The sequence below is a fragment of the Sciurus carolinensis genome, unplaced genomic scaffold, assembly GCF_902686445.1.
Source record: "Sciurus carolinensis unplaced genomic scaffold, mSciCar1.2, whole genome shotgun sequence".
NCBI classification, from domain to species: Eukaryota; Metazoa; Chordata; class Mammalia; order Rodentia; family Sciuridae; genus Sciurus; species Sciurus carolinensis.
Window position 1 is genome coordinate 42,696 of NW_025920140.1, and position 23,978 is coordinate 66,673.

The window sequence follows — 23,978 nt, forward strand, 5'->3', positions numbered from 1 at the left end:
TTTAACTTTGCAAATTAATCAGATGTCTCTAACAAACACATTTGAGTAGTTCCACACATGTTAACTCTAATTTACTTATTTTGTAAAAAACAAGACATCAGACAAGTGTCCTGAACAGTATTTGCCATCTCTTTCCTGTTGAAGAAAAGTGTTAGAAACAATTGATATTAGACATTTTATTAACATCAACATTTCATTAGTTTGACCACCTAGAGTCTTGTGAGTTATTTCCAAAGACATTTCACTTTTATTAGTTTTACCCAATTTAAATTGAACCCTTTAAATCACATGAATATAAGTATTTGGATCCATTTTTGAAATTTTAATTTATTCACACTTATTATTCATGTCAATTTTGTCAGGTACATACATAGACAATATGATATTAGACAATAGCATATACACATAAAACAAAAGCAGAGGCCTTGTAATGTTTATCTCCATTGCAATGTAACAGATGTTTAAAAATAACTCTAGAGTTGGATAAAAATAGAACTGGTCAAAAAATTATTAACCTAGGTATGTAGGATCAAAATTATGAGCTCAAAAAATACAGCATTAAAGAAAAACAAAACAAGAATCCTTCAGTCTCAGACTGGTCCTCCGCTTAGACTGCTGCAGTCGTATTCCAAGGCAGGCTTCAGCAAGGACAGGTAGGGAAATTGCCTAAGACCTTTTAACCCTTTTTCCTGGTTGAGAAATCAGGTTAGGTTTGGATGCAGAAAATCATGAAACATTATTTCCCACTACTTTTGAGGAATGGGGCTGCTATATCATACTCCTTACTGTGATGTGCCACTGGTTGTTGGACTGGTTAGGGTTATTTAGGGTGGGGAGGGGACCATGAGGAATGTGGCTAGACATGTATCTCCACCTAAGTTTATTGCTGAGGAATGTCCTGTTCTCCAGTTACTTGCAGAGAACAAAGAGGAGTAGCTGGAGGGGGCTATCTTTTACTTTCTCCAAGTAGTCCCGGGCTGAACTATAGGTTTTGTTTTACTCTCTTCTAAAGTCCAAAAGAGTAAATTTCAGGATCTACATTCTCTATTGGAACTCCCTTAAACAGGCATAAATCATTGTTACTGTAAGATAAAACAGTGCAGGTGGGACTAAACCTTCTCTCACTTCTGCCTTCCTTGCAACATATAAAACTTTTCTCCAAACTTTGGGCTCCAAGTTCTGAGCCACAGAAATGCAAGGAGCTATCTTTTGAACCTTTTCCCAATGTGCTACTTGCTCCTTTTTGGACACCTTAACTTTCCTGCTCTTTAATAATCCTTTCAAAGCATTCACTTGAGGTTCCTTCACTGAAGGAGGTAAATTACCCATTGTGGAGGGTAACTCACCCGACCTAAAAAATGTCAGTGAAGAAGAATGTCAGCAAGTCCCTGTGGTGAGCACAACTCTTAAAATCATCATAGTGATCCATGGTTGAAGCTCACAGCATGCTCAGAAAAGTAGATGGAGAAGAATAATTCACACACAAAAGAGTACAACAGAGAGACAATAAAACGTTCTACACGAGGACACTCAGGCTACACACCATAGAGACCTACAGTGAACACAATACCAACAGACAGACTAAGACTTTTACAATCCACATATTAACCATTTCACAGACATTCAGACTCACACTCACACAACCAAATGCCTGCGACCAAATGCTCCAAGTGTCCGAGATCAAATGATGCTTCAAGCATCCCAGATGCTGCTTAACATGACCCAACGGGGGCAGAGATGTCTCTCTCACCTCCCAGCCTAGAATCCTTTGGTGTGTCCACCCAGATCACATAGGCACACAAATCCAAATCGGGCCCTCATACAAATTGACCGGTCACACAAAGTCTGGATCCTTCCAACTTACTGATCAGCATTCATGCTCCACAGTTGGGGTCCCAGTTGTCTCCTTGGGGGGGACAATTGAGGGGGCCATCCCAAACAAGCCCCCAAATGTTGTGCCCAGACCTCTGGGTAGGTGTTGTGCCCAAGCCCTGAACCACCACGACCATAAGGGAGACCAAGCCGTATGCAACTGCAGGAAGAGTCAGTTTATTCAAGCAGCTTGCTTGGACATTCAACACAGACCAGCTTAGCAGTCAATGTTGAATACCCTGAGCACAAATTTACAAGCTGTTTTATACACTTCAGTCAAAGGGATTCAGTTTCTCTTTTACAATTGGAGGGTTTATGTCCTTGTTTGCATATTCAGGCTATAAAAGTTTCAGTTGCAATGTTTTAGTCACCATAGTAACCACTGGTCTATAGGAGGTCAGAGGTGAGGTCAGAGGTGAGGTCAGCTTGACCACAGTCGGGAGATCCCTCCTTACCCCTAGCAACAGCCTAAATTAGCTGTCAGGGCCATACTGTTATCTAGCTAGGCTAACTTCAGTTCATCTGCAGCTTTTCATTTATAACCCCTTTTTAGTATCAGCAGCTCTGGCAACTTTTCAACTCATTGGGGCCTTATAGAATAAAAGTAGGAAAAAATCTCTGGGATCTAGCAATAGATAATTCTTAGATTTAACACCAAATACAATCCCATTTAAAAAACTGGTAAATTGTACCACATCAAAATTTAACACATTTGCTCTGCAAAACACCCGTGAAAAAATAAAAAGACAGCTAAAGACTTCAAGAAAACATTTACAAATAACATATTTGATCAAGAATGAGAACGTAGAATATATTATGATCTCTCAAAACTCAACAGTATATAGAAGCAAAAATATCCAATCAGAAAATGGGCAAAAAAAGTAGTAGAGGCAGAACCCTTGGAGCTTCGCCCTCGGGGCTGGGCGGAGGAGGGTGGGGGGTGGGGGGGAGGGGGGCACCACTCAGTCTTTCTGCCCCTCCCATGCCCTACGCAGGCGTGTGGGGCGGGGTTCGGAATCCGCGCACGCATCTGGGAACCTTGGTGACCCCGGACGCTAGACTGGGAGCACAGGGGCGTGGGGCGCAATTGCGCAGATGGAGGACCGCGTGGCCGCAGTCTCAGAGCGTCGGCGGAAGCAGCCTAGGTGTGGGAGTGGACCCGGGTGTCGCTGCGGCCCTTCGTGCCCTTCTCCGGGTGGCAGCGACTGGAGCTTCATCAACTGCTAGGAAGAGGAGGTGGACCTTCAGGGCCTGCCCAGAGCCACCATCGCGTGCCACCTGGACCCACGCATGTTCGAGGACGGCCTGTGTGGGTGAGGGTTGGACCTGGTAGAGGGCGGACCTTGTTGCCCATAGGAAATGGTGCGGGTAGCAGCACCGAGATCAAACCCCTGGAGGGGCGGGCGGCGACCCCAGGGACTAGCCTCCAAGGGCCCCTGCTCCTGGGGTGGCGCCCCCGCCACCCGGTTCTCTGAGTGCCTGCCAGCCGCAGCCAGCACTCAGAGGGGTTTTGTAGGCTCCGCTGGACCAGTACTCCTGACCTCTTCCCAGTGATGCCCTGGTGGTTATTCGAGTGTGGGAATAATTAGCACCCCAATCATCCAGGCAACCCCTGGGTTCCCCTGGGGCATTAGCCACAGACTGCATTTACTCGGTATGGAAGGGAATCACCTCATTCATAGGGAGGAGGAAACAGAGGTTGAGCGGCAGTGTGACTCACTCTTCATAAATATCACAATGTCTGTGCATGATTCGAAGAAAAGCCAGTGTTTGGGTAAGGATCCATGGTTGCTTAATATCCTGCAGTTCTTTGGCCAGTTTTGGTCGAATGGTGTTAGGAGGAAGAAGACCATTTTCAAAACCATTTTATGCCTTAATTTTAAAAATTAATGGTTATGTGCTATTGGAGTAGTGGAAAATATTTTTTCTCCATCTGCTCAAATACAGGTCAATTTAAGTCTATATATAGATAGCACAATAAATATTATTAACAGCTCACTCTAAGCTCCTGTTCATGTAGTACTATCAATGGTTAAATGTTTTAAAACTGAGTGCTTATTTTATGATTTTGGTGGTTAGTTCCCATTTTGATGAAATACAAATGTGAATTTTTTCAGGCTTAGCAGAATTAGGTACCCTGTGTGATCCCTTACGGAGCTCTTTTATTAGTAAACAAAATGGACTCACTGCTGCCTTTACTACAGTCCATGAACTTGGCATGTGTAAGTATCTTCTGTCCCCTCAGTAATGTGCCTTCTGTTTGTCTTTGTGCAGAATGCCTAAAATTCTGTCTTCAGTTGAGTAGTGAACATGTTTGTTTCTTCATAAAACAATTTTTATTCCTGCAGTGCTACCTCTGACTCTTTTATGATCTATGTTGGGTCAGACAGACTGCACAGATCAAAAGACTAAGCAAAGAGCTAGGACTTGACATTTATTTCATTTACTCTGTTGGATTACATGGTGAACACTTCTAGCCTCTGTCTCTTGTTACCCTATACATGACTGGGTACTGTCCATTACCATCTTATGGGAGGACTAGCAGAGGCTCCTAGTTCTAGGGAACCAGAACTCATTTCTTGCTCTTAGAGCTCAGAACCCCAGCATTGGACATAGCCTGTGGAAATTTCTACTTGTTAAAATACTTTTTTAAAGTCCCCACCACCACCTAGTACTCTATATTTTCTCATTAAATTTGTAATTTTCTTATCTACTCCTGCCTTTACTAAAATTCTGCTGCTGTTCTATGCTGTAAGAATGGAGGAAGTGGTTTCCCATAATATCCTCAGAGCACCCATTTAAAATCAGAAAGCATTACATCTCATCCTCTGAAAAACAATTCCAACTCCTTACCCAGAATGTATCCTGAAGATTCATTGTTACTTCACTAATCTGGAATTGAGGCTAGAGTTAGCTTTATCACATTTTTTTTTCTGATCATGCCTTGAGATGTCATTAGAGCTTTTATGAAGAAAAATTTGAAATGTACATAATTTTTAGTTAACTAGTACTTCTTCAGTTCCCTATTATATCTCATGATCATCAGCAAGCTGCACACCTGGTTTTGTAAGTTTGTTGAGGAGAGCACCTGCAGACTCTGGAAGTATTGCAGCAACATGTAGGAAGCACCATTTGCTGGTCTCCAAAGCTGCCAGCTAGTAGAAGACTGTTCTCTCAGAGAGTGCTGTCTTACTTAGACATTTAATTTCTTCCTTAGAAACTCTAGGTGTCTCTAAAATATGGATTAGTAAGCAGTTCATTTGAAACAATGTTTTAAATACAAAACCTCAGCATGCAAATCCTGAATTCAGTGATTTTGGTGATCCTTCTAAACTTGGGTTTCTACTTGAGTCTGTAAAAGAGTGTAGGCTCTGTAGTTAACCTGCTAATTATTTAATATTTTTGCTATCACTGTGAAGAATTGGTTGTCCTTTCTGAATGTTCCTACTATTCCAGTTAAATTTATTGTCATTTAATTATAGGCCAGAAAGATTAGTTAGATTATTTCATATAATACAAATAAATACTATAGAATGATATGGAGTAAGGGATTAAAGAGGTCTTTTGGATACTATGTCAAAAGTCAATGGCCTAGAATGCAATGAGGTATTACTTTACCTCATATGTCCATTTGTATCTCCAGGATACCCTTATTGAAAACTGCAGGCATTTTTATGCCTATGTTGTGAGGAGGCGATCCCAATTCCAAATATTTTTACTTTTTTGACTCAGAGGCCAAGTCAACAGACTGTGCAACTGATCAAGGTTTACTCTAGTACTTCTCAGAAATCATGTACTTCTAAACATGAATTTATAGCATCTTATGGAGAGATCAAGAGTGCAAAATCCAATGCAGTATAAACATGAAATCTGTTACTAATGTGTATTATTTTTGATAGTCTTCTTTAATGCTTGTTTTTAATTTTAGATCAATGTTCCACATGATGATAGTTTTAAATTCAAAGAAATTGGAATTAAACATCAGTATCATGTAATGGCCCCAACTTTAAATTACCACACAAGTTCTTGGACCTGGTCAAAATGTAGTCAGAAATATATCACTGAGTTCCTACAGTAAGTCTAAATTTATATTACTTTAGTTGAGTAATTATTTATTAGATTTTAAGATTTGAAATGTGTATGTTCTTTTAAAGGGTTTTATTTTTGTTTAGTTTTTCATTGTTTAGACTTAAGCTTACTTTCACTGCACAAATGGATGTTTGACAAAAAAAGGGTGTATATACATATCATACATATTATTTCACCCCTTTTAAAATAGGAATTACCTATCTTGTTTTTTATTTGAAACTTTTCATATGATGAAAACTCCGGGGGGAAACTTAATGGTGATCACAGCTTCCATATATATATATGTATATATATATATGTTTTTGAATTTCTCAGATTTATTAGGTCATATTTGGGAGGAGTTGAATGGCTAAAGTTTGAGATGCCCCTAGAAAACAGAATAAAGTCAAGTGATAAGTTATCCAAATAGCTGTGTACAACCACAGAGTGGTGGCACTAAAATGTAAGCTCCAAAAGTCAGTGACCTTGACTATGCTTTGCTCTCTCTCCTTGAGAAACATGAAAGTTGGAGACAGAATGAGACTTTTTGAAATTCCTTTTTTTGTTGTTGCTTAGAACTAAAACCATACAATCAAATGATTTGAAAACCCATTTTTACCACATTTTGACAGTTTGGGAATTATATTTGAGGCATTATTGTGATAGCAAAGTAGATCCAAAATTGTCATGTAAATTATATTGTGATGAATTTATGCTTATTACTTGTGTTTAAAAATTTTTTGTGTGGTATAAGGGATTGAACCCAGGGCTTTGTACATTTAGGCAGGTTCTCTACTTCTCTACCATGATCTACATTCCCAGCCTTTTTTTTTTTTTAAGTTTTATATTGCATCTCTAAGTTCCATTTGGGAATCAAGTGCAAACAAGCACACTAAAAATACTTTGTAAACCCTGAGGCTTTCATTATGCATGTTGACATGCATTCATTTTTAAATTATGATAAAATATTTTTCTTGAAAGCATGAGAATAGCAGCAAATGTGATAAAGAATGTTGTACTGAAACATATCAACCTGTATTTACAAGGTGTTATTTTCTGTCACTGGTACAGTACTGGCCATGGAGAATGCCTTCTTGATAAACCAAATGGAAGAATATATGATTAGTCTTTACAACTTCCTGGGTTAAGATGAACAAACAGTGGGAGCTTATGTTTGGTTCTGGATCACAAGTGTGTCCTTATTTGGTAAGAAAAACTCTGTCCCTTTGTTGAAGAACTACCATAACATTGTAGCTAGGATATATTTGAAAATATACACTTGTTCTCTTGAATGGAAAGAAAACTAACCACTGTTTTTAAATCTCTGAGAAATCTGATATTTGACAGAAAGGGGGTAAAAATAAGAAACTAAAACTAGTTGAGTACTTGTTTACCAGGTACTATGTGAGATACTTAAAAATTTTCTTTGTTAATTCTCACAGATTCCTATGAAATATTCTTTTTTAAAAAATGAGAAAAATGAGCCCCTGAGTATTAGCAAACTTTAAAAATTATAGTATTTTTATTTAGGTACCTCTAAATTTGAAACATTGTAAAATGATACATTTTTCTTTTGAGTACCATTGCAGTTGTGATGCCGTCCAGCAGAGTCAATTTGGCGTGGGGGACAAAAGAGTAGTGAGGCTCTTGAATTCAGAATGGTTTATTGGTGAATCAGGAAACCCGGGAACTGGAACCTCAAACCTGGAACCCCAACCTCAAATCTGGGTCCTCAAACCTCGAACCCCGGCGCTCCAGGAGAGCCAGCTTATATTCCCTCCAGGAGGTGAAGGGTAGGGCTGATGCCAATTATGCAAAGATTAGGCGAGGAACTAGCTGCCCAATCATGGTAAAGGTCAAAAAATGAGCAGGCAGTATCAGGAAGCACTCGGGTACACCTGTGCATGCATTGTGTGCCTGGACTTAATTGGATACAGCCAATGACAAATCACATGGGTGTGCTTATGTTAATCAACCTCCTCACCGTGGATGTGATCAAAGCAACCTCTGGCTGGCTGCTAGGCACCATCCTGGTGCAGCCTGCATGGCATAGCCCCCAACACAGTTGTACAGAGATTTTCACTGGTTCTATTTCTCTGCTGTTACTAATAAGCATGTTCCACTGACTTTATCCACATATAGTTGGCATATCAAGTAAAGGGCTTGTATAGAAAGAAAAAGTTTTCAAATATTTATTTTTAAATGATATTATTTGGGGGGTGAGAGGAAATGTAGATGCTTTGATACTGAGTTGTTTTAAAGGCCTCAGGAATCTAACATACATTTTCTTTTACACAGGATTGAATGCAGAAGAATTAAAGTTGCAACTTACTTAGTTTTAATTAAACTGTTACTTTATTTATTTTGAGGATTTTATTTTCTTTTAATTTCCACTAAAATAGCTGATCCTAACAGTTTTGTTACTGGCTTTATAATTATGAATTTATTTTGGGGATCAGGTTAGGGGATAGTTTTTAATCACTATTACTGCTTTTGCAAATCCATGTCTCATTTTGCCAAGTTAGGTAGGCAATGTTGCTTTCTTCATTCCTTTGCATACCTTTGCCAGATTGTTTTCTGCCTTACTAGGTTATGAAAATATGGGCATTCAGGTTGTAAACTGCTTTTGCTACTTTGATTGTGACCTACTATTGTGACATTTAAACAACACCTTTTTAAAAATTCTCTTTCTAGCGCTCTCTCTCATTTCTTATGTACATTCAAGGAGTAACTTAATTGTATTAATTGTGTTTTGAAGCAGTCTGACTGTGATCATGTGTTAAACTACAAGGTCAAGAGAGACAAATGTGGAGTATGTTGTCGAGATAACTCTTCATGCAGGATAATGGCAGGTGTCTTCAGCAGTGCCCATGGTCAGCCATGTATTTGCTTCTAGTTTTCCCTTTTATTTAATGTAATAGTGAGTACATAATGAAGGTATAATAGTAAGAGTTTGCTATTGTTTTTTGTGCTCTATACCCTCAGTTCAAAATGATTAGGAAAGAAATACTTCCTAAATATAAAATTTATATCTTATACCAAATGTACTTTTAAATTAATAAATTTACCCACCCAAGACAAATGTAATTATTAAAAATATAAAAGGTGTGTTTTAAGAGTAAGAAAAAATTCAGTGTTATTTGACCAAGATGTGTAAATAGTCCCCTAACAAATGTATCCTGTAATCTAAAATTTATATACTTATGATTTTTTTCAGGAAACTTGTTTTAAATTATCATTTGAGCCACTCTTTTTTTGTTTTTTTTGGTCTGTCCTGGTCTGTTGTGTTTGTTATTAATATTGAAAATGTTGATTGAAGGCAAAGAATGAAACCATTAACAAATATTGGATTATAAGTATCATCATATTTGATTTCTCAAGCAGTATCTGAATTATAGATATTAATAATTGATATTTGACCTTGATTTGACTCAAAATGTTTATGACAATATCTCAGATATTTTCCATTCTAAAATTTTCTGGAGAAACATTTTTTTTCTTTTTAATGAAATAAAAGCAGACCATTAAAACTTTTCTTGCACAGTAAGTGTAATATTTACAGCTATTTTATTCAACATTAAATTGTGTTAAATATAATCATATGTGTTTGAATATGGGTTGGGTTATTATGAGTTATTTCAATTAAAGAGGTATAACTTAAAACTCATTATATTTTTACCTATAAAGTAAGTGTAGAACACTTCTTTCTCTTCCATGCTGGTGGTATTTATTAGATGATTTGACATACTATTTTTCTGGTTTTTTTATTTATTATTTCATTAAAGTCACACAAATTTGATCTCCTTCTATAATCAATGACTCATACTTATCACAGTCTGTGGAAAAGTATATTTTTGGAGGAGAAAAAACACATATTTTAAATTAGGATTAAATAGTTAACCTTGCAAAAACTGTAGTGTGAATTAATCAATTTGTAAATGGAGAAAAGTGAAGTCATGTTTAGTACCTTAAATGACGTTGACCACATTTCTGTCCCCTTGTGGTCACCTTTATCTTGTTGACTTTGCAAAGTGCAATGTGTCAACCTAGCTTTTTTGAAAAACTGTAGCAGACATAGAGTGGAAGTAGTGAACAGGAATGTTTTATAGTGAAGAGAAGGTGAGTTGAACTTATTCTTTAAGGTTGATAACTGAAAACTAATATGTATACATAGTGTATGCCAACTCTTTCTACCATTTATCACATTATATTTAAAGTGGGTTGCCTTAATGAGATAGAAAAAGGCACTGCAAGTATATTAGGATCCATATTTAAGCTTTTATAAAAGTTCTACTTCTTAAGTTTATCCAATGTTTTTAAAATTTAGTGCATGAGAAGTATTACAGTTTCTCTCACTTGTTTACTAAGTAGGGGAAAATCCTAATAAGAAAGGACAAGCAAAAACTTAGATTAATATAACTAGAACATAATCAATTATATACTTCCCTGAGAGTATTTGGATAACTATGTAATATAAATGTTTCCATGTCAGGAACAGAATATTTCTGTGTTTCTGTTTCTTGTTTAATGTATATTTGATATAATATTTCCTCATTTTCTTTATTGAATTTGATCTCATACAGTACAGGTATTACTTTTATTTAATTCCAGTAAACTTTTAATTTTTCTTATAGCTAGTTTATGAATAGACTTTTAAGAGCAATGTAAAATTGAGAGGGGGTAGATTCAAGGATTTCAGATTGTTGGGGGTAAATAGATATAGGTATTCCAGGTTATACTACAAACTAAAAGCTTATGAAGGAGTTTGAGGTTCTCTTTATTAGTATTATTTCTCAGCAATGAAATTTACTGCTTACTATCTGTTCACATTATCACATTCAAAGACCAATTGTATTGATATCTCTGGATTTGTGAATAGTACTTGAAAGTTCATATTTTTCCCAAAAGAAAATTTAAATGCAATTTGAGTTTTCTCCCTCTTTCTCTTTGTTAGTGTGGCTAAGGGTTTATCAATTTTATTTATTTTTTCAAAGAACCAACTATTTATTTTGTTAATTTTTCCGATTGTTTCTTTTGTTTCGATTTCGTTGATTTCGGCTCTGATTTTAACTATTTCCTGTCTTCTACTACTTTTGGTATTGGTCTGCTCTTCTTTTTCTAGTGCTTTGAGCTGTAGTGTTAAGTCATTTATTTGTTGATTTCTACTTCTTTTTTTGAATGCACCCCATGAAATAAATCTTCCTCTAAGTACTGCTTTCATAGTGTCCCAGAGATTTTGATATGATGTGTCTTTGTTCTCGTTTACTTCTAAGAATTTTTTTATTTCCCTCCTGATGTCTTCTGTTATCCATTCATCATATAATAGTGTATTATTTAGTCTCCAGGTATTGGAGAAGTTTCTGTTTTTATTCTGTCATTTATTTCTACTTTCAATCCATTATGATCTGATAGAGTACAAGGTAGTATCTCTATCTTCTTGTATTTGCTAACAGTAGCTTTGTGGCATAAAATATGGTCTATTTTAGAGAAGGATCCATGTGCTGCTGAGAAGAAAGTGTATTCGTTCTTTGTTGGATGGTATATTCTATATATGTCCGTTAAGTCTAAATTGCTGATTGTGTTGTTGAGATCTATAGTTTCTTTATTCAATTTTTGTTTGGATGATCTATCCAGTGGTGAGAGAGGTGTGTTAAAATCGCCTAGTATTATTGTGTTGTGGTCTATTTGATTTCTGGAATTGAGAAGAATTTGTTTGACGTACGTGGATGAGCCAATGTTCGGGACATAGATATTTATGATTGTTATGTCTTGCTGATTTATGCTTCCCTTAAGCAGCATGTAATGTCCTTCTTTATCCCTTCTGACTAGTTTTGGTTTGAAGTCCACATTATCTGAGATGAGGATGGATACTCCAGCTTTTTTGCTGTGTCCGTGTGCATGGTATGTTTTCCCCCATCCTTTCACCATAGCCAGATTGTGGAACCAACCTAGATGCCCTTCAGTTGATGAATGGATAAAGAAACTGTGGCATATTTATACAATGGAATATTACTCCGCAATGAAGAATGATAAAATTATGGCATTTGTAGGCAAATGGTCGAAATTGGAGAATATCATGCTAAGTGAGATAAGCCAATCTCACAAAACTAAAGGACAAATGATCTCGCTGATAAGCGGATGAGGACATATAATGGGGGGTGGGACGGGCTAGCATTAGGTTTAGGGTTAGGTTTAGAGTTAGGCTAAGGAGAGTGGTAAGAATGAAGGAAAGAAGGACTGTGTAGAGGGAAAAGAGGGGTGGGAGGGTTGGGGGGAGGGGAAAATTAAAATAAACATCATTACCCTATGTAAACATAAAAAAAATTTAAAAAAATAAATAAATAAAAAAAATAAAACTTTCCATCTCAAAAAAAAAAGAAAATTTAAATGCATTAGTCAAACTTAAAATTGAATACGCTAATTAGCCATTTAACATGCTAACATATTATCTTCATTCTATTCTATGTTAAGAATTCTATGCTGGATGTGGTAGTGCATGCTTGTAATTCCAATGACAGGGAAGATTGAGGCAAGAAGATTTCAGGTAAGCCTTAGCGATTTAGACCCTGTCACAAAATTAAGAATAAAAAGGACTGAGGCTGTAAGGGCTGAGGCTGTAATTCAGTGTACAGGGTCCCTGTGTTTAATCCTTACTACTGAAAATAATAATAGTGATAATAAAAGGAAGAAAAAAGAGACTTTAAAAATAAAACAATTACAAAGAGTTATACTTTAGGAATCTGAAACTCTATGTGCTTCTAGATGACAGCTGCTTTTTCCCAATCCTTAGTAACTTATTAATGTATTGTTTCAAAAGGAATAACCAGTTTCATTTTTTAAAGGTAAAATAAAATTAGGAATGACTGTATCATTCATTTAGCAGTAATATCCTTTAGGACATCTGCTTTTGTGTTTGAACATGCATAACATTATATTGCAGGTTACAATATTGTAAAGATTCCCACAGGAGAAACAAACATTGACATTCTTCACAGCTATTCTGGAAAACCAGAAGATGACAATCACCTTGGTAAACATTTTTGGTAAGCAGCAGCCAATATGTGGTTTGTGTGCAATTTCATGGAGGTCTGAGGTTGGTGTGAATTCCTGGAAGGCAACAAGAATCCCTGGAGCAAACACAGTTTCAGTTCCTACGGAGGTTAGGTCCTCTGACTTTGTACATATGTTTTTCTTAAGCTAAACAAAATATATCCTTTTAAAAAGAAACACTGAACAAAATTCTGAAAATATTTTTCAATTTTTTTTCTTCATAAGGATATTTTAGATAACAGAATGTATGTTCAGATTAAAGTTACTTGTGTATTTAGAATACAATTCTCCTCCTTTTAGCTAATAACAATCATGCAACTTTTTGGCATTTATATTTGGAAATTAGCTTTAAAATTTAGATAATATTTCTTACACACAAAATGAAAAGAATATTTTGCAAAACTTTTCCATCTGAGAAACATCTTAAAAGTTGATTTACCAACAATTTACCATGCTGGAATATGTGGTGATGTTCAGCTGATATTGAGGAATTATCTACTTCATTTTAAAAAATATGAAATGTTAGCCCAGATAATTAATACTTACAACAGGGAATGTGAATCTGTTATGAATAGCTTATTTCAGAAATTATATTTGGCATTATCAAAGTCAAATGTAAAGGGAACAACTGCCTACTGGGTACTGGGTATCTTTTTGGGGTGATCAAAACATTTTAGAATTAGATTAAGTTGTTAGTTGCACATTATGAATGTATTAAATGTTATTGAATTGTTCACTTAAAGTGGTTAATTCTGTGTTTTCTGAATTTTATATTAATAAATGTAAATGGGCGATCCAAGATGGCGGCCTAGAGGGAGACTGCACCCCCTGTTGCTCCAGAACCCAGGAGTTAAGAAGGGGAGGCATTGAGAGACTCGGACTGAAATAGAGCCACGGGTGAGTCTGCCCACTGGGTAAACTCGGCCCGGGTGGCAGGCCCAGATAGAGGTGGCTTATCGGAGCCGGGCAGGGCAGCTAGAGTCATCCACAGGCAGCCCTGCGCACTCCGGCGGTGGGCCCCGCCCACACAGCCAGCTTCTCCAGGTTCTCGGAATGGAACTGGCCCGTTAGTGAGAGCCTTTCTGACCAGAACAAGCTCCGAGTCCCGGAGCCAGTGCAGCTCAGCGTACTCTGGCACGCAAGCAGATTCAGAGTCCAGACAGGGCAGCCAGAGACTTCCCTAAGTAGTCTGGACCCCTGCGGTGGGAGGTGCCGTTCAAGGCTAGCTTCTCAGAGCTGACCGCCCAGTGAGAGACTTTCTACATAGAACCAGCCACAAGCCCCCAAACCGACGGAGAGCCTCGATCTGCAAACAGCCTCTGGAATCAGGGCAGGGCAGCCAGAGACCTCTTCAGGCGGCTCTGCCCACTCCGGCTGCAGGCTCTCTTCTCGGGGCGATCCAAGATGGCGGCCTAGAGGGAGTCTGCACCCCCTGTTGCTCCAGAACCCAGGAGTTAAGAAGGGGAGGCATTGAGAGACTCGGACTGAAATAGAGCCACGGGTGAGTCTGCCCACTGGGTAAAGCTCAGCCTGGGGGGCAGGCACAGATAGAGGTGGCTTATTGGAGCCGGGCAGGGCAGCTAGAGTCTTCCCAAGGTAGCCTTCCACACTCCGGCAGTGAGCTCCTCCCACACGGCCAGCTGCATGGTGCAGGCCCACAGTGAGAGCCTTTCCGCACAGAGCCAGCTCCAAACCGTGGAACCAGTAGGGGGCTAGGGGCAGTTTTCTTTGGATGCACTGCATTATCAGATTCCTCCAAGACATCAGGCTACTGAAGGCTGGGAGGTGATACACTGGAAATCTACCGGGACACTATAAGCCAATAGCGGAAAACTGCAATACCTCAGGGTCCCACTGACAACTGACCAATATGAGAAAACAAGGGAAGAAAATGTTCCAAACAAACCTAGATACTACATCAATAAAACCGAATGACAGCACAGCAGAAGAAATGTCAGAAAGGGAGTTCAGAATGTACGTAATTAAAATGATTAGGGAAGCTAATGAGGAGATGAAAGAGCAAATGCAGGCATTGAAGGAGGAGATGAAAGAGCAAATGCAGGCATTAATGATCGCACCAATCAACAGTTAAAAGAGCAAATACGGGAAGCAAGAGATCATTTCAATAAAGAGTTAGAGATACTGAAAAAAAAAAAACAAACTGAAATACTTGTAATGAAGGAAACAATAAACCAAGTTAAAAACTCCATAGAAAGCATAACCAATAGAATGCAGCACCTGGAAGACAGAACCTCAGACATTGAAGGCAAATTATTTAATCTTGAAAGCAAAGTTGGCCAAACAGAAAAGATGGTAAGAAATCATGAACAGAATCTACAAGAATTATGGGATATCATGAAAAGGCCAAATTTAAGAATTATTGGGATTGAGGAAGGCTTAGAGAAACAAACCAAAGGAATGAACAATCTATTCAATGAAATAATATCAGAAAATTTCCCAAATCTGAAGAATGAAATGGAAAACCAAGTACAAGAGGCTTATAGAACTCCAAACATACAAAATTACAACAGACCCACACCAAGGCACATTATTATGAAAATACCTAACATACAAAATAAAGACAGAATTTTAAAGGCCACGAGAGAAAAGAATCAAATTACATTCAGAGGGAAACCAATAAGAATATCAGCAGATTTTTCAATCCAGACCCTAAAAGCCAGAAGGGCCTGGAACAACATTTACCAAGCCCTGAAAGAAAACGGATGCCAACCAAGAATCTTATACCCAGCAAAACTTACCTTCAAATTTGACGATGAAATAAGATCCTTCCATGATAAACAAAAGCTAAAGGAATTTACAAAAAGAAAGCCAGCATTACAGTACATTCTCAGCAAAATATTCCATGAGGAAGAGATGAAAAACAACGATGCAAATCAGCAACAGGAGGTGCTAGCCTAAAGGAATAGCCAAATAAAGGAGAAACCAAATCATGTCAAAAACAAATATGAGTCAATTGACTGGGAATACAAATCATATCACAATAATAACCCTGAATGTTAATGGCCTGAATTCATCAATCAAAAGACACAGACCGGCAGATTGGATTAAAAAGAAAAATGCAACAATATGCTGCCTGCAAGAGACTCATCTCATAGAAAGAGACACCCATAGACTAAAGGTGAAAGGATGGGGAAAAACATACCATGCACACGGACACAGCAAAAAAGCTGGAGTATCCATCCTCATCTCAGATAATGTGGACTTCAAACCAAAACTAGTCAGAAGGGATAAAGAAGGACATTACATGCTGCTTAAGGGAAGTATAAATCAGCAAGACTTAACAATCATAAATATCTATGCCCCAAACATTGGCTCATCCACGTACGTCAAACAAATCCTTCTCAATTCCAGAAATCAAATAGACCACAACACAATCATACTAGGCGATTTTAACACACCTCTCTCACCACTGGATAGATCGTCCAAACAAAAATTGAATAAAGAAACTATAGATCTCAACAACACAATCAGCAATTTAGACTTAACGGACATATATAGAATATACCATCCAACAAAGAACGAATACACTTTCTTCTCAGCAGCACATGGATCCTTCTCTAAAATAGACCATATTTTATGCCACAAAGCTACTGTTAGCAAATACAAGAAGATAGAGATACTACCTTGTACTCTATCAGATCATAATGGATTGAAAGTAGAAATAAATGACAGAATAAAAAACAGAAACTTCTCCAATACTTGGAGACTAAATAATACACTATTATATGATGAATGGATAACAGAAGACATCAGGAGGGAAATAAAAAAATTCTTAGAAGTAAACGAGAACAAAGACATATCATATCAAAATCTCTGGGACACTATGAAAGCAGTACTTAGAGGAAGATTTATTTCATGGGGTGCATTCAAAAAAAGAAGTAGAAATAAACAAATAAACGACTTAACACTACAGCTCAAAGTGCTAGAAAAAGAAGAGCAGACCAATACCAAAAGTAGTAGAAGACAGGAAATAGTTAAAATCAGAGCCGAAATCAATGAAATTGAAACAAAAGAAACAATTGGAAAAATTAACAAAATAAATAGTTGGTTCTTTGAAAAAATAAATAAAATTGATAAACCCTTAGCCACACTAACAAAGAGAAAGAGGGAGAAAACTCAAATTACTAAAATTCGGATTGAACAAGGAAATATCACAACAGACACGATTGAAATACAAAACATAATTAGAAGCTATTTCAAAAATCTATACTCCAACAAAACAGAAAACCTCGAAGACATCAACAAATTTCTAGAGACATATGAATTACCTAAACTGAACGAGGAGGACATACACAACCTAGATAAACCAATTTCAAGCAATGAAATAGAAGAGGTCATCAAAAGCCTACCAACAAAGAAAAGTCCAGGACCAGATGGGTTCTCAGCCGAGTTCTACAAAACCTTTAAAGAAGAGCTCATTCCAATACTCCTCAAACTATTCCATGAAATAGAAGAGGAGGGAACCCTCCCAAACTCATTCTAAGAAGCCAATATCACCCTGATACCTAAACCAGCCAGAGACACATCGAGGAAAGAAAATTTCAGACCAATATCCTTAATGAACATCAATGCAAAAATTCTCAACAAAATTTTAGCAAATCGCATAAAATATATATTAAAAAGATAGTGCACCACGATCAAGTGGGTTTTATCCCAGGGATGCAAGGTTGGTTCAACATTCGGAAATCAATAAATGTCATTCACCATATCAACAGACTTAAAGTTAAGAATCACATGATTATTTCAATAGATGCAGAAAAAGCATTTGATAAAATACAGCATCCCTTCATGCTCAAAACAATAGAAAAAATTGGGGTAGTGGGAACATTCCTAAACATTATAAAGGCAATCTACGCTAGGCCCATGGCTAATATCATTCTAAATGGTGAAAAACTGAAAGCGTTCCCCCTAAAAACTGGAACAAGGCAGGGATGCCCTCTTTCACCACTTCTATTCAACATCATCCTTGAGACTCTAGCTAGAGCAATCAGACAAACCAAAGAAATTAAAGGGATACCAATAGGAAAAGAAGAACTCAAACTATCCCTGTTCGCTGATGACATGATTATATATTTAGAGGAACCTGGAAATTCCACTAGAAAACTTTTAGAACTCATAAGTGAATTCAGTAAAGTAGCAGGTTACAAGATCAATGCTCATAAATCCAATGCATTTTTATACATAAGTGATGAATCTTCAGAAAGAGAAATTAGGAAAACTACCCCATTCACAATAGCATCAAAAAAATAAAATACTTGGGAATCAATCTCACAAAAGAGGTGAAAGACCTCTACAATGAGAACTACAGAACACTAAAGAAAGAAATTAAAGAAAACCTTAGAAGATGGAAAGATCTCCCATGTTCCTGGATAGGCAGAATTAATATCGTCAAAATGGCTATACTACCTAAAGTGCTCTACAGATTCAATGCAATTCCAATTAAAATCCCAATGATGTACCTTGCAGAAATATAGCAAGCAACTATTAAATTCATATGGAAGAATAAAAAACCTAGAATAGCTAAAGCAATCCTCAGTAGCAAGAGCGAAGCAGGGGGTATTGCAATACCAGATCTTCAACTCTACTACAAAGCAATAGTAACAAAAACGGCATGGTATTGGTACCAAAATTGACAGGTAGATCAATGGTACAGAATAGAGGACATGGACACAAACCCAAATAAATACAATTTTCTCATACTAGACAAAGGTTCCAAAAATATGCAATGGAGAAAAGATAGCCTCTTCAACAAATGGTGCTGGGAAAACTGGAAAACCATATGCAATAGAATGAAATTAAACCCCTATCTCTCACCCTACACAAAACTCAAATCAAAATGTATCAAGGACCTTGGAATCAGACCAGAGACCCTGCATCTTATACAAGAAAAAGTAGGTACAAATCTTCAACTTGTTGGCTTAGGATCAGACTTCCTTAACATGACTCCCATAGCACAAGAAATAAAAGCAAGAATCAACAACTGGGATAGATTCAAACTAAAAAGCTTTCTCTCAGCAAAGGAAACTATCAGAAATGTGAAGAGAGAGCCTACAGAGTGGGAGAATATTTTTGCCAACCATACCTCAGATAGAGCGCTAATTTCCAGAATCTATAAAGAACTCAAAAAACTCTACACGAAGAATACAAATAATCCAATCAACAAATGGGCTAAGGAAATGAACAGACACTTCACAGAAGAAGATGTACAAGTAATCAGCAGATATATGAAAAAATGTTCAACATCCCTAATAATAAGGGAAATGCAAATCAAAACTACCCTAAGATTTCATCTCACCCCAATTAGAGTGGCGATTATCAAGAATACAATCAACAATAGGTGTTGGCGAGGATGTGGTGAAAAAGGAACACTCATACATTGCTGGTGGGGTTGCAAATTAGTGCAGCCACTCTGGAAAGCAGTGTGGAGAATCCTCAGAAAGCTTGGAATGGAAACACCATTTGACCCAGCTATCCCACTCCTTGGTCTATACCCAAAGGACTTAAAATCAGCATACTACAGAGATACAGCCACATCAATGTTCATTGCTGCTCAATTCACCATAGCCAGATTGTGGAACCAACCTAGATGCCCTTCAGTTGATGAATGGATAAAGAAACTGTGGCATATTTATACAATGGAATATTACTCCACAATGAAGAATGATAAAATTATGACATTTGTAGGCAAATGGTCGAAATTGGAGAATATCATGCTAAGTGAGATAAGCCAATCTCAAAAAACTAAAGGACGAATGATCTCGCTGATAAGCGGATGAGGACATATAATGGGGGTGAGAGGGGTTAGCATTAGGTTTAGGGTTAGGTTTAGAGTTAGGCTAAGGAGAGCGGTAAGAATGAAGGAAAGAAGGACTGTATAAAGGGAAAAGGGTGGGAGGGGTGGGGGGGAAGGGAAAAAAATAAACATCATTACCCTATGTAAACGTAGAAAAATAAAAAAAAAGAATGAAAAAAATTAAACTCTTTGTAAAACATGAAAAAAAATGGGGTGTAAACAGAATTTTGATAATTTCTTTTTTGCCTTATTAACAGTGATAGAAGTTTTTGGTCTTGTGTGTTTAAGTGCTTTTCTAGGGCCATGATGGGTCACTGGAGCAGGATCTTTCAAATATAAATTGCAAGGATGCCATACTAACTCATCTTCCTGTATATCTGAATGCCTCTCAGTCCTCTGAATAGAAGTTTTGCCGTCACCATTCGTATCTCTTTTCAATGGGGAACTGCTCAACTAGTAAAAATGTTTAAAATATGTTCCCAGAAGAAAAAGAGATCTGGATGGATGATTATTACTGACTCTTAGATTTAAAGCTCTTAACAACATTTCTAAGTACCATGATTAAATCTCTTAAAGTCCATAAATCAGCATCTTTGTCCAAATAAAAGTAAGTTTCTATTACAGTCCAAACTTTCTCTACATTTTCAACTGTGCTCCAAGGCATATTAGTGGAGAGACAATGTACATAGAAATTCTGGCCTAGTTTTTCACAAGCATGTGAATCAAGTGATTCCTCCTCAGAAAATCACCTGAATCACCTTAAAAATTGAGCAAGATCATCTCTTTGTACATCTTGTCCCTTTTGTGTTAAGATGGTTTTCAGGATAGTTAAGTAATTTTATCTCTCCATAGAGATTTACGCTTAAATACTGATTAGGATCTTTTCTTCCCAGGATTCTAAACTTTTGCACTCATCTCAGCCAAAGTAGGCCTCAGTCTCAAACAGTCAGAGATGCAGGCAGACCTTCCTGATAAAATCTGTAGTATTTAAATCAACCTGTTCTCCATTTACATTTCAGGAACTGTGGAAGTTGCATTCTTGCCACTGAATTTTAAAACAGGCTATGCATTGAATATAGCTGAATAATTTTATTTTTATTTCTCTCTCTGTAGAGACCAAATTCCCCAAACTTAACATTACACAATCAAATTCCCTTTCCTTTCTTATTACTAAACTTATTCATATGTGTGCTCTTCCCATGGGAAAGGGGCCAACACCTTAACTTTATTTTTTCTTGTAGAACCCTCCAGAAAAGTCACTGTTCAGATACCAAATATGGGTGTCTCTCATCAGCCTCCAACATGGATGGGAAAAGGTCTAACTGGCCCAGAATTATGTTGACTGTATATCTGTTACTGATAAAATTATCTATTCAGTAAACATACAAGAGTCGATACTTTTTTAAATGAGAGGAACTGTGACAAATCTGGCTATACCAGCAGTAACCTCTCACAACATTATTGTTATTTATAGAAGCTGGGAGGAGTTTCTTTTGTGATGAACAGTATAAGGTGGAGTTAGTGGAGTCATTCTCTTAAGGAAACTAGACAATAAACTGCCTTATTCTGATAGAATAAAAAGGCTTCCCACAATAATTTCTTGTTCAAAAGATGAAAAAGACCAACAAGCTATATGATTTTATTAGCATAATAAATGCATTTTTCTTTGAATTTGGCACTGAGATCTCAGCTGACACCATCCTTCTTTTTTGCACATCTTCACATTCCTTCTTCAGAATGTGCTCAAGCCCACTAAATTCATCATTTGTCTCTTAGACCTAGTACGCCTACTAATTATGGGGTTCATAACTACAGATGTTTTTGTATCTCAGAATATCTGGGATGATACAAAATTTAAATCACTAATCTATTTGTATGAGTTTTTGAGGGTTCTCCTTGTGCCACCTGCCTGCTAGTATCCTCCAGGCCATCAACATTATCCCTAGAACCTTGTGTTTCTCTTGGTATTCTACATGTTCTTTAGTGCTCACTTCTCATTACCTTCTACTGCCATCCCCAATATGACTTCACATTGTCTTGTATTTATTACTGAATCCTGCATAATTTAAACAATGTGTTACTTAATCCAGCATCTTTTTTTTTATACTAGATGCATTATAGGATGTTTTTCTTATAGGGTGCATGGCCCTCTCTAGTGGGTACATGATGACCCTCTTGGCCAGGCATAAGAGTCACTTCCAGCACCTTCACCATACCTGCTTTTCTCCAAAAGCATCCCTTATACAGAGGGGCACCTGGACTATCTAGCTGCTCATGAGTTTCTTTGTGTTAATGTACAATTGGACTGCATCTTCTCCTCTTCAAGAATTATGTGTAACAATGAAATTATTTGCCATTAGATCCAGATGATGGTATTCAGTGGCTATGGCACAAGTCCTTTCCTGCTTCTCTGTAATAAATAACAAATTATTAATTTGTTGAAATATTTTTGAGGAATAGAGTACATATTTAACTACTGAGTAATGGATAAGTTCTCATAATATGCCAATAAATTGGCTTATGAAAAATAAATCATGGCAAAAAATATATGCACTCTGAATTAAATAAATATAAACATGCATGTTTGTTACCTGTTTGCTTCAATATATGTGAATAAAAGTTTGTCATGCAAATGTCAAAAAAATGTAAATGATTAATTTTCCCACAGAATAAAAATGTAAATATTTTGATATATTATCTTTTATATTTATTTGAAATTCTTTTTCTTCTGCTAAAAAATATTAACCTGTGTTCATAGACACAGAAAAATGCTACAGTATATGTAGATAAATAATCCAGTAGGTCTCTCTAAGGTTCCAAGCGTACATATCTGTATTTTCCTGGGAACGGACCACAGGTTCTGCCCAAAGTTAAAACATTAGAAATGTTCATCAATAAAATATCATCCTTTCTAAGAGAACTACAAATGCAAATGTTAAAGTTTAATCTGATGTGAGCAAAACAAACATAGTCAACTAGAAGTGATTTTTAAAATGTTTATGAAATTTCATAACTAAAAGTAACAAAATATGTAGAATTTTTCTCACAAAGACTTTGTTTCCCTTAGAATTAATGTAACAGATGGTTCTTTAAATAGGCCTATCTACATTTGATCAATTGCAGATTCCTACACAGAAGAATTTCTGTTTCAGAGAATAAATTTAGAATGTTATTTGTTCTTCATTGAATTTAGTATAATATATAAAGGCAGTTAAACTGGTTCACATATTCTCAGAAACATGCAACTGATTTTGCAATGATCCCTTCAAGATTGCTTTTTCACAGGTATTGCATTTATTATGAAGTTTCTTAACTTTCTTCTTAAGCTACACCAAATATATCCTTTAAAAAAGAAATACTGAACAAAATTCTGAAAATATTTTTCAATTTTTTTCTTCATAAGGATATTTTAGATAACAGAATGTATGTTCAGTTAAAGTTACCTGTGTATTTAGAATACAATTCTCCTCCTTTTAGCTAAGTCAACTTTGTGCTTTGATGCAGTTCCCTGGATGTCAAACACATATTTTTCCCAAAAGTTTATTGTTCCACTGAGAAGTATAATATTAGTAAAACAAGAAGAGAAGCACTTGATTATTACAGAGTTTTATTATTCTAAAGTTTTAAATATTACATATTCTCTTGAAAATTAAAAGTAAATAGCATAGATTTTACCCTTTACACACATTGTAAACATTTTCCAAATTTGATTCTAATGAAGGATCTCTTAAGGCAAATATTTGTATTGACTTATTATGCAATTTAGGAAACTGAGCTAGACGTTTGTCTAATATCACAAAGCAACTATTTGGGACAACTTGAACTTAAACCCACTGTTTGAATACTAGTTTGTTTTTCTTTTTATAACCACACTATTGTGGACCCCATGCAATTTTATATTTAAAAAGCAACAAATTAAGAATATATACTATACTGTTGTTTTGTATATTTTATATAAATGAATATGCATATATTTGGTAGGCTTATCTTATTACCTATCAATGGAAAAGAGAGAACAAGTAAAGGCATGAATAGAGAGGGAGATAGGAGTATTATTCTGAAAAGCTGATATTTACATATATTTCAACAGGAATAGAGTGCCTCTTTACAAAAAAATCAAGACAGGTGCATAGAGAACAGTGTAGTCATTGCATAGCCTTTTAGAATATTGAAC